At 44.4% G+C, this 16544-nt stretch overlaps 1 long non-coding RNA gene across 1 annotated transcript; it reads right to left on the reverse strand.

The window, feature by feature from the left end:
- Window positions 1–250: 250 nt before the first annotated feature.
- On the reverse strand, window positions 251–12952 carry LOC138823080 (uncharacterized). The gene is made up of 3 exons (XR_011370738.1): window positions 12521–12952; window positions 2529–2653; window positions 251–657 (listed from the first exon to the last, which is right to left on the reverse strand). It is a non-coding gene; the product is annotated as an uncharacterized lncRNA (long non-coding RNA).
- Window positions 12953–16544: the final 3592 nt, after the last annotated feature.

A 16544-nucleotide genomic window follows, 5' to 3' on the forward strand; every position in this document is an offset into this window, starting at 1 on the left:
CTGAAATCGGATTGTCGGGGCTTGTTCGGGGCTCATATGGCCGGACAGCTGTGCTGCTCCACCAAAGACACACCATTGCCCCTCGGATGGGGATAAAGCCAGGGGTCCCCCGGGAGCTCAGCTATGACCTAAGTATTAGCTTCACCACCCCCCTCCCAACCCAGGGTAAAGGCTGAGTTAAATCTCTATCTTCTTGGAGGCTAAAATAAAGACAGCACAAATCAAAGGAGGTGCACTTGGAATTCTTTGTAAATTGCATGCCTCCTGCTGGTCCCAAAGAAGGAAGAAGGAAGGAAAAAAAGGAAGGAAGGGGAAAAGGAAGGCCAGCAAGAGAAATAAACTTGTCAGCTTACCACAGCCTGACAGGCAAACTGAGGAGCTAGGAGATTGGAATGAAATCTATTATTTGCCAGGCGATCGGTGTGTCGGTGACATTTGTGGCAGTCGGTTCAGGGAGGTTCTGACCTCCGCGGATAGATGCCTCAGTGTTCACCATAAAGCACCGCCTTCAGAGTGCAATTTCCATGGCCAGAAGCCGAAACTGTGCTTCAGAAAGGAGAGCCCATTAGGAAATGCAGCCTGGTTTAATTTTTAATATGATGGCGGATCCTCTAACACATTCTTTGCTGGTGTTTGTGTTCGTGAGGAGTGTTCATCCTATGGCAGAAATCAAAATAACATTCTGCAGTAGTTTTAAATACGTCCTGAAATAGAATATTCTATTACCTCCCAGTTGTAGAATGAAAAACTCCTGTCTGTCCCTGGTGAAAATATTCAAGCAAATAAGAACCAGGTTTGTTCTTTCTTGTTTATCTATGTGTATATGCTACTTATTCATTTATTCTCTTCAGGCCTTTACAGTAATGTTTTTCTTCTTCTTTTTTTTTTACAGTAATATTTTAAAACCCAAGGGGGGGAGAGGGAACGCACACACACATGCACAGTCTGGACAAAATTACTAACTTGAAGGTTAGCTATATAAGCTTTTCATCCAAAATCAGTTGGCCAACACTGTTTTGGAAACTTATTTCAGCAATGAAACTACCTCAGTTACATGCTTTATAGATTCCACAGCTGAGGTGTTTCTATGTTCCCTGAACCATTAGTTCACATCTCTGGAAATACTCATCTGCAGCTATTGTGTCTTTCCAAAAGAACTGAAGAGAACAATGTTGGAAGTGTTACTTAGACTGCATAGCTAATGTTGGAACCCAGCATCAGACTGGTCTTCCTCTTCCTTGTATAAAAGAGGAAACCAAGGCCCAGAGAGATGGAAATATTGATTCTAAAGTCATGTAATGGTTACTAGTAAATTGAAAGGGGAGGAAAAAAGGCCCCAAACAAACCTTATCTTTTTCCTTTCAAACTTCATATTTTTCTCATATATTTAAATTTTGAAAGCTTTATTGTGATTTCTGACAAATAAAAGAAATAGCCTAGAGTAACTATAGTCTATAACAACTGATTATATACATATATATATATATAAAGCCATATATATAATACATATTTAAATAACTGGAAAAGAACTTGAAGGTTTCCAATACACAGAAGTGATATATTTTGGGGTACACACACTGAATTGAATAATGATATATTCCTGTTCTGAATTACCATTCTCCATCAACATGTATAATTGTTACGTGTCAATTAAAAAAAAAGTAGATGCTGAAAGAAAAAAAGAAATTGCCTATGCTAGAAAGTTCATTGAATATTTGAATTTTGAAATTCAGAAATTTCTATTTTACATTTGTCTAGTTTTAGTAGTATTTCAGAACCTATTTAGAAAAACATGGCCCATCAGCCAGCTTAGGGTAGCCTTAGGGGAGATAAGAAAAGAGCCATGTGAAAGTGACAGAACCTTTGAATTAAGTGCTACAACATGTCCAAAAATAATCATATGAAAGTGTGCAAGGGAGTGTTGAGAAAGGACCCCATTCCAAGCCAGAAGTGTCAAATACAAGGCCTTCTTTGCGATCATTTTGGGCAAAGGGTGAGTCACGTGACATGAGTATCTGATTCAAGTGCAGTTTATCAGGTGGCTGTCACTACATCAATTTTTTGTTTCCGTGTTATTTAATAAATTACTCTTCTTATTATACAAAATAAGTCAAAAGAAAAATAAAGCAACATGGTGTTGTAAGACAGCTTATATGACCTTGAACAAGTAAGGCACTTTCCTTGTTTCATATTTTTTTCTTCAACTCAAGAAGATAATTTGTAAAGTTGCTTTCGGCACTGAGTATATGATCCTATTGTATTTTTTCAAAAAGAACCCACATGTTCCTGAGACTGGAAGATACTGTCTCCCTTTTAAAATGCATCTGGCAGATACTGTTCAGAGTCCAAAAAGCTCAACTGAGAAAGCTTAGAGAAAAGAAGTATGTGTGTCATTTAAATGACAGTCATTGGAAAATACAGTGCTCATGCATGCTCTCTCTCCCTCTCTCCCTCTCTCCCCCCCTCTCTTTCCCTCCCCTTCTCCCCCCCCCCCCACATTGCTCTCTGGGTCAGGTAATGGTTCTTACCGCAGGTGAAAGTATCTTTCAATTCCTCTCAGAATGCTCCAGTCTTGTGTAACCTCCTCCTGTGTCTTCACAGAAGCAGATTCGACCTGAGCCTATAGCAGATTTTAAAAGCTCTCCATCCTGACCTAGATCGCAGGATAAAGCTAATGATTCATTTGCAATGCTTATGATGGGGGCCATCCATGGCAGACCTCCCATCCCCCAACGCTGTTCCATAAGGAACCTGCTTCCCTTATCATCTGATATTACCACAAGTAAATATCTTTGTTCAGTTGCTACATAGGGCATGAGGCTATTTCCTAATGCATTATCTGCCCTGGGGAGAGGAACTATAACTCACCAATGCTTTAGGCAATTTTTAGCATGTGTCAGATTGTGTTTGCATTGGAGAGTTGGGAGTTTTGTGTGTGTGTGTGTGTGTGTGTGTGTGTGTGTGTGTGTGTGTGTGTGTGTGTGTGTGCGTGCGCGCGTGTGTGCACATGTGCAGGCAAACTCTGCTTCTCTTTTTTCTTTGTGCAGTTATGCAATTCAGTATACCTTTTGGAAAGAAAAGCCTTGTTTGTGTTTTAAGAGTCTGATGGCAGTCTGAAAGTCTTCGTATGCATCAAAGGAAGAGAATGTGTGTGGGGCTAGTGATCATATTCATATCCCAGATATTGTTTTAATACAAACTGGACGATGCTTTCTTTGAACTTCATTTAGAGGCAGCCACCATGCAGGATATTTTGAAATCAGTGCATTCCGTCTGGAAAAATGGCCCTGCCTGATAAGGAGGCACCAATTGGTATGTTCATTAAATATACAGATTTGGAGCAGAATTAGTAAAATTGACTGAAATGGGAGTGTTGTCAATCACGAGTGAGACGGGCTGACAAGTCAGAAGGAAAAAAACCTCATATGTGATTCATATCTTGTAGGATTGTGTCTGAGGATGATTTAAATAAATTTGGACATTAGTGGTGACAAGACGAAAATGAAAAATAGCATTCAATTGGGCAAAAAAGACTGTACTAGACCTGGGGGACTGCAAAACCTAAAAATAAAGAAAGAAAAGGAACAGGGAAAACGGGAGGAGGGGGGTCATTTGGAAGATAGCTTGTTTGTAATGAATGAATGAATAGATGAAATCTAGAATATTTATTTCCCAGTAGCCAGCACTCAGGAGACATTTAACTATTGTTCATAAAATAAAATCAGTGTCCCTTCTGTGTTGCGCAGAATCAGACAGATTAGCTGCTATATAACGCTGCTGGGGTGTTGGGAGGGGGGTTAGGGGGTTGTTGGAAAAAACTACAGTGTGGAGAATAAGCTTCCTTGCAATCTTGGACTGCAAAATACAGTATCTAGGCAATTCAGAGCACTGCATCAAACAAAGGGGCGACTGCAGAGCCTCTCTGAACCACGTTTCTTGTCTGATCACAGTCTCATAGCCATGATAACCCTGTTTTACAAAGAGACAGCATTGCTGAATGGTGAAATGGCTTTCTCTCTCAAGTGCATACACCGGAATTTGTATCCAGGTCTGACCTGCTGCAGGTCTCCCTGCTTTTTCCATGACTCCTCGGCAGCAGCCCTCCCGAAAAGCACGAATAACATTATATAATGCAAAGCTCATACTACAACAAAAAGTAAGACAAAAAACCCAACCCCAAACCAGAAAGCATTTGTCCTGCTGCCCGTACCCAGCTGAAGCACATGGTGTGAGGCTGACAGAGCAGATGAAAAACCCCACTGAAGATCATTTTTTCCCCTGGCTAAACTGTCTTGTACACTATGTAAATATGATTGCAAAAGTGGCACATTATTGACGCTTTAATGCTAGTTATCTTTCAAAGATGATATTCCGAGCAATCAACATAAACTTAGTATACGGTATCCTAAATAATAAAAATGTCGGCGTGCATCATTTTGCCATCCATGTGACCCAGAAAACTGATGGGAATGATCTATAGTGATAATAACATTCTACATTTCAATGGTGTCTTAACAACACTCAACGTTTTACCACCTGGGGTGGGGAAAGAGAGGGGTGTCAGCAAATCAAGAATTTAGCAGCCCATTTAGGGGCATTGTGCCTGTGGAGATTCTGGGGGTGGCGGTCTGTAAATCAGGTATGTATATTTCCACTTCCTTCTGGGAAAATTCCTGTGGCCGAAGAAAGGCAAAATTCCCTCCCTCCCCCCAAATGCGACAGACACCACCATGTTTTTGGTACCCAGTCAGGTACAATGAGCTGATGCTGAGCTGGTACTATGGGATACAAAATGAATGACAGACTACAGGATGGGTGGTGTGTTACAAAAGATACATGGGAAGGAAAAAAAAAAAAGGAATGACTTTTTAAAAAAAGGGATTTCTTTGTTTCACATATTTTTTTATTTTTCGTGGGTGCTAAAGATTGAGCCAGAGGTTTGGGTATGCTAAGCATATATTCTACCACTGAGCTACACTCCCAGCTCCAAAATACATGTGGACATAATGAGCTATCCCTAAAACAGGAAAAGATAATAATTAATGACCGATTCTTGGTGTCAGTCAGATGACAGGAACTACAGTATCACTAAGGTTGTACCTTGTACCTAGCATGGGGCTGGAGGCTGGAGGCTCATGTCTGGAATCCTAGATACTCAGGAGGCTGAGATCTGATAATCACAGTTCAAAGCCAGCCTAGGTTCCTATCTCCAATTAAATACCAGAAAACTGGAAGTGACACTGTGGCTCAAAGTGGTAGAGAGCCAGCCTTGAGCAAAAGAGCTCAGAGACAGTGCCCAGGCCCTGAGTTCAAGCTCCATGACCGACAAAACAAATAAACCAACCAACCAAAATGCCAGTGTGTCCCCAAATGCTCTGGGGTGTGAGGTTTTGATGGAGGAACTGAGGCCTGGGTTCAAGTTCAGTGTTTGCTCTAGACTCTGATCTTGAACAAGTCACTGCTGTCCTCTGAGGCCTGGTCTTTTCCTTGTTGATAAATGAAGCTGGGAGGGAGGCTGCTTGCACTTGCAGGACTACAACTTTTCTCCTTGTTTTCGTTTCTGCTTCCTTTTGTGAGGCTCTTTCCTGATTCTCCTTAAGTCTGGGCAGGGCAAGATCTCAGCTCAGCAAATGGCATCTTGTGACACATATTTTCCCTTTGTCTCTGTTTCTTTCTGAATGTCAGTGCTGGAGCTTGAACTGGGCCTGGGCACTGTTTAGCGCTTTTTTTTTTTTTCTTGTCCGTCCTGGGGCTTGAACTCTGGGCTTGGGTGCTGTCCCTGTGCTCTTCAGCTCAAGGCAAGTGCTCTACCACTTGAGCCAGAGCACCACTTCTGGTTTTCTAGTGGTTTATTGAGATAAGAGTCTCACAGACTTTCCTGCCCAGGCTGGCTTTGGACTGTGATCCTCAGATCTAGGCCTCCTGAGTAGCTAGGATTACAGGCTTGAGCCACCAGCGCCCAGCTTTACCATTTTTTTTTGCTTTGTTCAAGGCTAGCACTCCACTATTTGAGCCACAACTATACTTCCAGCTTTTTTTCTGGTTAATTGGAGGTGGGAGTTTCACAGGCTTTCCTGCCTAGGCTGGCTTCCAACCTCCTGAGTAGCTAGGATTACAGCCTTCAGTGCCAGTAATGTTTGTTTTCTCTCTCTCTCTCTCTCTCTCTCTCTCTCTCTCTCTCTCTCTCTCTCTCTCTCTCTCTCTCTCTCTCCCTCCCTCCCTCCCTCCCCCCTCTCCTTTATTGTTATTGATGTTTGTTCTCTTACAGGAGTTTTTATAAGGTCTTAGCATCAGTGAACAACATTTTGGGAATCCCTAGGCAGACAGTAGAAAGCCAGAGGAGACAGAGGATGTTTTCCCAGCATTTCTGAAATGATGCTGGTTTGCCTGGGTCCTTGTCTCTCCTACCATAGGGGGAATCCATAAGAAAACAGCCTTGGTCTTGAGCTGAGTATCCCAGCTCCAGCACCCACGTCTGCGGTGATTTTGGAAGGAATTTCCGGGTATAGTAGGAGGATGGTGCTTATGCCCATGTTGTAGGGCTATTGTTGATGACAGTCCCCAGTGAATGCCAGTCTGGGGTTTCTCTACACTCCTACCTTCTCTCTAAAACATGGGCCAGGATAGAACCAAGAACTACTCATCCTGCTACACCTTCCTTTTCCCCAGGAAAAGAAGGGACAGGAGCTAGCAGATAATTTTTTTTTTTTGGGTCCAGTTGTGGGGCCTGAACTCTGGGCCTGGGCACTGTCCCTCAGCTCTTCAGCTCAAGGCTAGCGCTCTACCACTTGAGCCACAGCGCCACTTCTGGCTTTTTTCTTTTTTGCTTATGTGGTGCTGAGGAATCGAACCCTCATGCATGCAAGGCAAGCGCTCTACCACTGAGCCACCTTCCCAGCCCCAAGTTTTTTGTGCCTGGCTATGAGATCGATCTATGCTCATCTTCAGTCTGAGCAGAAGTAGAGCCTAGGGACGGACTGTCTCATGATGAAGTCGATAGCTGGTATGTAGCTGACTGAACAAATATTAGCAGGATAGTATATGAGCAGGAAAGGGCACAGGACATGGCACTGCTAGTGCACTAGCATTTCAGAAATGTTGCCAGAAATGGAGCTTACAGAGGTAGGGTGATACTGCTTCTCCATCTGACTGTAGTCCTGGTCCCATATGTATGGGGTGTAGAGACCGGAGGGGATCCTAGAGCTAGAAGAAAAGGAAATTGAGATCCTGGTAAATGAAGTTAACTTCTTTGCTTAAGCCAAGTGGTCAAGTGGCTAGAAATAAAAAACAAATGGGCTGCCCAGCTGGGTAGGAAACCAGAAGAGGATCTAGGTGAAGAGAGGAGAGAATTTGAGGTGTGTGTGTGTGTGTGTGTATGTGTACTTGCTTTCTCACTGGCTTGAATCCCAGTCCTAGTAGAACCCCAAACTTTTACATGTTCCATTTGTGGAGACAGACATCGTACCTATCATTTAGACTTTTTGTCAGGATAAAATGACAATGCATACAGCCCCTGAGAGACTGTCACTGCATACAGAGTGCTCAGTAAATTCTGACTAAAGACATTTTTACCATGAAAGGAAGCCAGTGGTAAGGAAGGGCTGCTAGACCCTTGGCTTTGCTCTTGATGAGAGCTACAGAAGTTCCTCAAAGCTCTGGCGATGATGACTTAGCAAGGAGAGCAGCCACACCTATATTTTTCAAGGATTGAAAGCACTCTTTCTTGTGGAGAACTGAGCCTCACACTTAAGGTCTGTTATCAAGGAAATGACAGACTATATACTTATTTTTTTTTTATCAACAGTTTGCTTCTGGTATAATCTGTTACATGAACTATTACAAGAGAAACAAGAACCTTAAGAATTTGGCTGTGGATGCGAAGTTGTTTGTGGATGTCGAGGAGAGACAAGATGAAATCAAGACTGTGTTTGATGTGATGGAACATGATCTAGTTTTTTAATAACCTAAGGAAGAGAATATACATAGAAATTCTTGTAAAGCTTCTTAAATAACTGTTCAAGACCCCTCCTTTCTAGCAGCAAGAATACTTTAGCCTCCTGGAAGTTGATAATTAAAAATTTTAGTAAGATACAAGAATTTTTTTCCCGATTACATAACAGAGCTTGAAGGAAATAGACTATAATTGGAGCAGAAATAAAATCTTATTATATGCTGTTTACAACAAAAACATCAAAAAGTACAAAAACATCAAAAAGTACGAAGCACAAGCTTGGGAAAAGGAATGACAATTAGATATTAACGAAAAAAAAAATTCCTGTTGCTTATGAATGCCATATAGATAGCCTGGAAGAAAAAGGACTTTTTCATTATTGGTGATAGAGTTGAGTTGGTCTGTAAATAATGAACAGTGGGGGGGGGGGTGATGGGAAAGGATGGGAAGGGGAAACAAAAGAGGAGGCAACAATGCTTATAAGAAATGTACTCATTACCTTGCCCATGTAATTGTAACCCCTCTGTATGGCATTTTCACAAAAAAAAAAAAAAAAAAAAAAAAGAACAAGCCGGGCGCTGGTGGCTCACGCCTGTAATCCTAGCTACTCAGGAGGCTGAGATCTGAGCATCGCGGTTCAAAGCCAGCCCGGGCAGGAGAGACCATGAGACTCCTATCTCCAATAAATCACCAGAAAACCAGAAGTGGCGCTGTAGCTCAAGTGGTAGAGCGCTCACCTTGAGCTGAAGAGCTGAGGGACAGCGCCCAGGCCCAGAGTTCAAGCCCCACGACCGACAAAAAAAAAAAAAAAAAAAGAACAGTGAAAGAAGAACAATTCTAAACTTGAATGCTCTTAGAAACAGAGTTTCAAAATACAAAAGCAGAAAAGACAAAATGAAGAATAAAACAACAACAAAATGCAGCACTTTAAAAAATGAAGTACTTTTAAAAAGGAAATGACAACTTGGAAACAGTATGTCTGGTAATTGGTTAATTTTGAAAGAGTATGGAATACTGTAACTATAAGATGACCAAGCTAATTAATTCTATCAGACAAATCTGGAAAACCTCTTCTCAATTATTAGAAAAATCATGCTGTTTAATATATACCTGTGGCCGTTTCTAAAAATTGATCATGTGCTGAGCACAAAAGTCTCAAATTCCAAGACATGATGTTATACACAGGCTGTTTTTTGAAAACAAGATGATTAGTTGGAATTATCTGTCAAAAAGGAAAAAAATGCCACAACCTCAGGAGGCTGAGATTTGAGGATCCTGGTTCGAAGCCAGCCTGACCAGGAAAGTCCGTGTGATTTTATCTCCAATTAAGCATCAAAAAGCCAGAAGTGGAGGTGTAGCTCAAGTGGTAGAGTGCTACTCATGAGCAAAATAGTTCAGGGACAGTGCCCAGGCCCTGAATTCAACCCCCAGGACTGGTGCGCACACAGGTGTGCATGCGCGTGCGCGTGCGCACTCGCGCGCGCTCACACACACGATCTACATACTTCTCCCCTCATATATCTGGGTGAAAATGCATTTCTAATAAATCCATTAAGTAAAACATCAAATTGTGCATTATTAGTTACTAAAAATGTTACATATGAAAACTTCGTTATGCCGCTACAATCGTATCTTTGAAAGAACTGATAGCCTCAGAATGCTTATGGGAATAAAGAAGAAAGCCTAAGATAATCAAGATGGCGAGGAAGGCTGGGGAGACTTGGCTACCTGTCCTGCCCAGCACCAGGCATGCCTGGCTCATTCCAGAGGAGAACCTCTCTCCATGGGGAGCATCGTTTACCCTCAGCAAACTGTAGTCTCGCCTTGTTGGACCCATTGCTGACCTCAGTGGGCTGGGAAGGGTTTCATTTATTACGTAGCCTCCACATCCACATTTATTTGTATATTGTGTCCTTTTCACTAGATTGTAAAGTCTTTGAGGCAGAAATGATATCTTTTTCCATTGCTTGCTCCTCATGCCATGTAGGCCAGGATCTGGTGCCACCTGAGGTCTGGTGTTGCAAGTAGAATGGGTCTTGTGGAAGAAAAATGAGTGAAGAAAGGTGGGAGGGATTCCAGAGTCTCCTGGACTTGGGAATCTGGGAACCATTCAGAATAGATTCCTGGTGTTTTTCAACATGGAGGAACTTTCCTGATGTGTGTGCTGTGATTTTGGTTGCAAAGGAAGGAAAGAACTAAGGAAGGGCCAGGTGCCTGTGGCTCACATCTGTAATCCTAGCTCTTCTGGAGGCTGAGATCTGAGGATCACAGTGTGAAAACAGCCCAGGCAGGAAAGTCTGTAAGAGTCTTATCTCCAGTTAACCGCTTGAAAACTGGAAGTGGTGCTGTGGCTCAAAGTGGTAGAGCTCTAGTCTTGAGTGAAAAAGCTCAGGGACAGCACCTAGGCTTTGAGTTCAAGCCCCACAGCTGACAAAAAAAAATGGAGGAGGGAGGGAGGAAGGCAGGCAGGCAATCAAGCAATTTTTTCTGGAGAGGGAAGGCATTTTTCATTTTGATGGATGGAAAGCCATTGCTTCCATTTCTGAGTCCTGTGGTGGTAATGGATGAAGAATGATTAAGGGTGATCAGTTTTGGAGCTGGGGACTATGTAGGTTTAAGTTTCCAACTATTCTTTTCCTTTATTATGTTAAAATATACATAATGCAACACTGACAATTTTTACCAGTTGAACATTTGAAATTGTACAACTCAGAAGAAGGAAACAGGCTCACAATGTGCATACAGCCACGACCACTATACAATTCCAGAATTTTTCGCTATCCCAGGCAAGATCTCTGTCCCCATGATTTTTCCACTGGGCCACTTTGGTGGAGTTGCCAGTTCCTTCCTCGGTAAGTCAGGGCTAATCATATTACCCGCTGAATGGGATTATTGTCAGGGCGTCAGGGCGTCCTGCATGAAATCTGCTTAGTACAGTGCCTGGCACTGAGGCCTCTTGAGTCCACACGCCACAAATGTTACTGCAGGAGTGAGCAAAGAGAAAGACAATTCAGATCACTTAGAGCTGGGAGAAGGACCCAGAGTAAGTCTTCTGTCAGCTCCAAATGGGTTAAATGAATGAATGAATGAATAAATAAGGTGTGTGGAAGGGGCTTGACAAGAACTATCCCCATTGGTAAATAACACCACAGGTTTGGAAAACACCCTCCCAGTACCAGCACCAGCCAGAGTTACATCTGGTATACCACAGGAACGGAAGAACTGCTGGAATGGGGCATGAATGAATGAAAGCATTCACATGAACTCATTTCAGCACTCCGTTAGTCTTAGGAGTCGTGTATTGATGAGAAAAGATGGGACTTGCAGAGGTAAAGTGACCCACTGTCCATCACACAGGGGCAGGGTGTGTGGGGGGAGGCGTAATGAGGGGGTAACTTTGAGGGGCATACGGTGTGATTGTCACTTGAAACAGAACTCCGAAAACCCGAAGAATTCCCAAAGGCCCCTGCAATGTCTAATTGAGAGTCAAGGTTTCGAATGTTCAGTATTCTTTTCCGTGGCTCTGACTAGACATTTGATCAAGGATGCTGTAGGTAATTGCTTTTCATTAAGGAGAGAACACTCCCTTCCGTTTTAGAGGCGAGGGTCAGACTAGGGATGGGGCTGTAGAGAATCACTCTTGGAGGATCACGTTCTTGTGGAGGGAGCGAGGCATGTTTAAACGCCTTGCAGTTTTTACCCTTAGCTAATCTCAGTCTCCAGACTTGCCAGACAGGTACCAGGAAGGGCAAGCTGCAGGGAGCTGGGCTGAGGGCAAGGGTGATTGGCCCAGGGTCTGGTGTGTGGATGGCATTCAGCAAATATTGGTTCCAAGGAAGGAGGGAGGTTGAAGATGGCGCCTGCTTTTCAGCCATGCCACCAACTGTGCTGGGAGGATTTGCAGTGCGTATACTTTGCAGCGTGACCCTGAAAATAACCTTGGGGGAGAGGAGGTGGCCAGTAGGACTGGGGAGATTGGTGACAAATAAGTGTTGCTATTTTCTTTCTGTGCCCCAAGTTGCAGTTAGCCGGAAATGGCTTCCCATATTTATCGAGACGCTCAGAGACGTGTCTCGGTGACATTCACACAGAGGCTGCACATTTCAGTCTCATGCCTAGGGACAGAGTCCGTTCGGCCTGAAAGCACTGGCTGTGTTCCTTATGGTGTATTGCACAAGAAATCAGGACACAGTGGCAGTGTGTGTGTGTGTGTGTGTGTGTGTGTGTGTGTGTTCCTAGACTTGGATCTATTGAAATCTCAGAGCTACACCTGGCTAGACCTCAGAATCCTCTTCTATGAAACCCCGGCCTTGATTTCTCTCCCTTCCCCCCTCCCCCAGCTCAAAAACATTCCCAAGTATTGTGCCCACAGCTCTGTAAGTAGTATTGCTCAGGGAAAATAGAAGAAGTGCCCATATGTGGGTACACACACACACACACACACACACACACACACACACACACACACACACACACACACACACACACACACACACACACACACACACACACACACACACACACACACACAGAGCTGAGGCCCCCTCCGGGAAGAGCATCTTTACTCACCCCTCCAGGCTGACATAGCCCAGCACCCTCTGAACTCTGTCCTCAGCTTCCTGGTGACTCAGTGCTTCTGCCGCTAAGGGAGGTGGAGATGGTGCGGGCTGGAGCGGGAGCTGGAGCTGCAGCCGCCCTGCCTCTCCTGCTATGCATGCTGCAGCCGCCCAGAATCGCTGAGCACAGCACATTTGTGAGCTGGAGAAGGCAGCGGGCGGGCCATCGGTCCCGTTCCTCCAGTGGCTAGCTCCCCTCGGCCGAGGAGCGTGTGCAGGGGTGTGAAACGGTAAACACGGCAACCTGCACAGGGACGCCTCTGAGACAGTCCTTGGCTCTGGCCAAGTCTCCTTTGTGCAGTCACCACCCTCTGAGCCTGCAAGCTTGCTTCCTGCGTCAGACCCATCCACCAAGGTGTCGTTTCTAAGCGGTTGTTCACGGCAGCAATGGTGACAGGATCGTTAAAGCATCCAACGGCAAATGACGGGTTGTTTCTTTTTATTTTTTCCTCCAAGGTGACTAATCTATCTGCAGGATTACAGGGCTCAGGGTGACACCATTCAGCCTGGCACCCTGGGGGTAGAGTTGACTTTTGAATTTCCAGATGTTTCCCTGAATTGCTCACTCAGCTTCGGGGATCCTGGCTTGATGGGTACCAGCCCTCTGGCTGATGGTCTCTGGGCATTTGTTGCCTCGTTGGGTTTTAGCTTTTACATTTGTAAAATAGTGTAAAATAGTGCATTCATAGATACTTTTTTTGATACCAGTCCTGGGGTTTGAACTCAGGGCCTTAGCACCATCCCTGAGCTCTTTTTGCTCAGGGATGGTGCTCTACCACTCGAGCCACAGCACCACTTCTGGCTTTTTTGGATAGTTAATTGGAGATAGGAATCTCATGGACTTCCCTCCCCCGGCCAGCTTCAAATTGCCATCCTCAGATCTCAGCCTCCTGAAAAACTAGGATGACTGGCATAAGACACTGGCAAGAGCCACGAGTGCCCGGCTTTAGGTAACTTTTGAGTTATCTTTTTGAGTATGTTCCCTAGCAGTAAAAATTCACTTGAGTATGTATCCCCAGTAAATATTTTTGTGTATTGGTATATAATATTCTTATACAGTTGGCTAATGTCTCAAGTCATCCTGTATACTTTAGGGTAAGACTTAGAATTAAAGAGAGTGGATATTAAGTCATATTTCAAACATACTTCAAACCTGAAATTCTTTTGGGCAAATTCACGTTAGGTCTGAGTAAGTCACTATGGTTTTCATTTTGGAATGTGATTGTAAAGACATTTCTAGGTGTGGACATGTCACCTCTGCTGACTCTTATGCTGTGTTATTACTTACCACACCCATTTGGGATTTCTTTGCAGGAATCTTCTAGGTCAAACATCCATTCTGTGTGTGGCAAGTCTAGTTAAAATCAGGGTGTGTGTTCTGGGGCTCTGCTTCACCCTCCACAGTGTGGCTCACTTTTTCTTTGTACCTTCCTTAAAAAGGGTTACGTGAGTTTCCACACACACGAGATGACTCAAAGTATTAAATATCAACCACGCTCAATTTGGTTCTGATATTTATGATCATGCAGCGGCTCTAATATTTTTGTTCCCGCCTTTCCGTGGATGGTTCTACCAATCCCCAAGGGTCAGCTACCTGCACTTTTTTTTTCTTCTTCTGGAAAGTCCTAATGGATGCCAGTGTGTTTTGTTCGCAACTTAAAAGCCCGATGAAATGAAAGGATTTTTTGCACCATAGAGCTTTGCTCTAAGTTGCTCAGAACACTTTTTGAAGAGGGCTGATTCTCGTGGGGACTCACAAGCAAGACTGGTTTCTTCCTTGTGGGTGATTGGAGATAGGAGGTAGGAGAGCCACATGCTTGTTCCTAGGCTTTGTTAGCAGAACATCCTGAGTGTTCCAATTCCTCATTTTCTGGGTTGGAAGTCTGAGAGGAAGACTTCTGCGGGCTTGGAGCTGCAGTTATCCAGCCTTTTGAGTCTCTCCTATTTAATTATTCCTCCTGAAGCCAAACTTACCCAGCGAGAATCTCTCATTCATGTTGGTCCGGGTGATGCTCTCTGGATAAGGGCCTTTCTGGATAAGTGACAGTCCCTAAACACCATGCTGAGCATCAGGACCTTCTTTCTTGGGATGTTCACTCATTGTAGAATTGCAGCTCTGTCCTTGCTGCCCAGCGCGATTTCAGTCCCCAGCTTTTCCAGCTTGGAAGTACAGCCACGTGACAGAGCAGCTACCCCTTGTGTTTATGAAGATACTGATGAGCGGATGCCTTGTTCTTTTGTTCCTTCCTACCATGTAAACAAACCTGATGATGATCCCACCTTGGGCACATAGATGACACTTCTGCAAGGGATGGTTGAACAGAGCCAGGAATCACTGAGCGATGATGTCAGGCAAGGTGCCACCCTCCCCCATCGCTATCACAGAGGGTCTTGGGGGTAGGCTGTCCAGGTCTCCTTTACCTGAAGGATTCATCCCTCCCAGCCTGCTTCCGATCCCTAGGAATGGATCAGGTCCAAGTTGAATTGCCTCTCCTGGAGTTTCCCCTCCCCTGTGACTTGTCCATGCTAGGTCCAAAGGCCTTGAACTTGCTAGGCAAGTGCTTTACCATTTGAGCTATGTTCTCAGTCCTTTTGCTTTTAAATTCCTTTGTCTCATAGGGTCTCATGCTGTTGCCTGGCTGGGCCTCAGACTTGTTTCTGCCTTTGGAATAGTTAAGCGCACAGTTATGCACCACCATGCCTGGCTCTTTATTCAGACATTTCTTTATTTGGTTGATCATGGGGCTTGAACTCCGGGCTTGGGCGCTGTCCCTGTGCTCTTCAGCTCCAGGCGAGTGCTCTACCGCTTGAGCTACAGCGCCACTTCTGGTTTTCTAGTAGTTTATTGGAGATAAGAGTCTCATGGATTTTCCTGCCTGGGCTGGCTTTGAACGGTGATCCTCAGATCTCAGCCTCCTGAGTAGCTAGGATTACAGGCATGAGCCACTGGCGCCCGGCTTTATTCAGTTATTGATAGAAACAAACCGACCCGCGTGTCAGGAGACCTGAATCCTAACTCTGTTTTTGAAGTCATCTTTTGACTTTGAATGCCACCTCTTCTGGCCCTCATCCTGTCTGTACAATGATAATGTAAAACTGTAACAATCTGTGGCTGTCTTTTAAAAAGAGAATCTCTTTGTGAAGACAGGCGCAGTTAGTTGACTTAGCTGAGGATTTCCACCCAAAGGAAAGATTTGGAACGTGACCCTGCGTCGTGACCTCTCTTCTGCTTCTCCTCATCCCATCTCCTTTCCCTTCTGTCCGCACCACCTGTCCTCCATTTCCGTCGGCTGCGTCGCATGCACCAGCCACAGAGGAGGTCCAGCAAGCCTCCGTCAGTTCTTTGAGCTCAGCTGCCGCTTCTGCTTCCAGCTGAAATTCCATCTGGAGCTAATGCACTGGGCCAACTCCTCCTGTGAAAGCTGTCTCTTCTCCACCGCACCCCTCAGCCCTGCACCACAGGGGCAGCTTGAGTAAGAACTGGCCACTGAGGACAAACATAGGATTTTTTTCTTCCCCACACCAGAGTTCTTTTGGAACATAAATGCCCCAGACACCTGACTCCAGGTGCTTGACACGACAGCCATTCGGGAGGACCCAGCCTTGTTCTCACTACACTTACGTAACAAGCTCAGCCTGTCAGGAAATAGGAAGCCTTTATTAATGGTGCTTTGCAGTTTGGAAAGGATTTTTTTTTTAAATATCACCTCAATTCATCTTGAAAGTGGCGCAGTAAGTGCTGTTCTTCTCATTCTCCTTGTACAGATGATGAAAGAGAACTTAAAATGACTATTCTAAGATCATATCATAGGAGGTTGAATTAGATTTGGAACTCTGGTCTTTAAACTTCAAAACCTGTCCTTTTAAGCTAGTGCTGGTGGCTCATGCTACTCAGGAGACTGAGATCTGAGGATCAAGGTTCAAAGCCAGTCCTGGCAGGAAAGTCTGGGAGACTCATCTTCAATTAACTACCAAAA

This window comes from Dipodomys merriami, unplaced genomic scaffold (genome assembly GCF_024711535.1).
Source record: "Dipodomys merriami isolate MVZ:Mamm:240054 unplaced genomic scaffold, mDipMer1.0.p SCAF_12, whole genome shotgun sequence".
In the NCBI taxonomy this organism is placed as follows: domain Eukaryota; kingdom Metazoa; phylum Chordata; class Mammalia; order Rodentia; family Heteromyidae; genus Dipodomys; species Dipodomys merriami.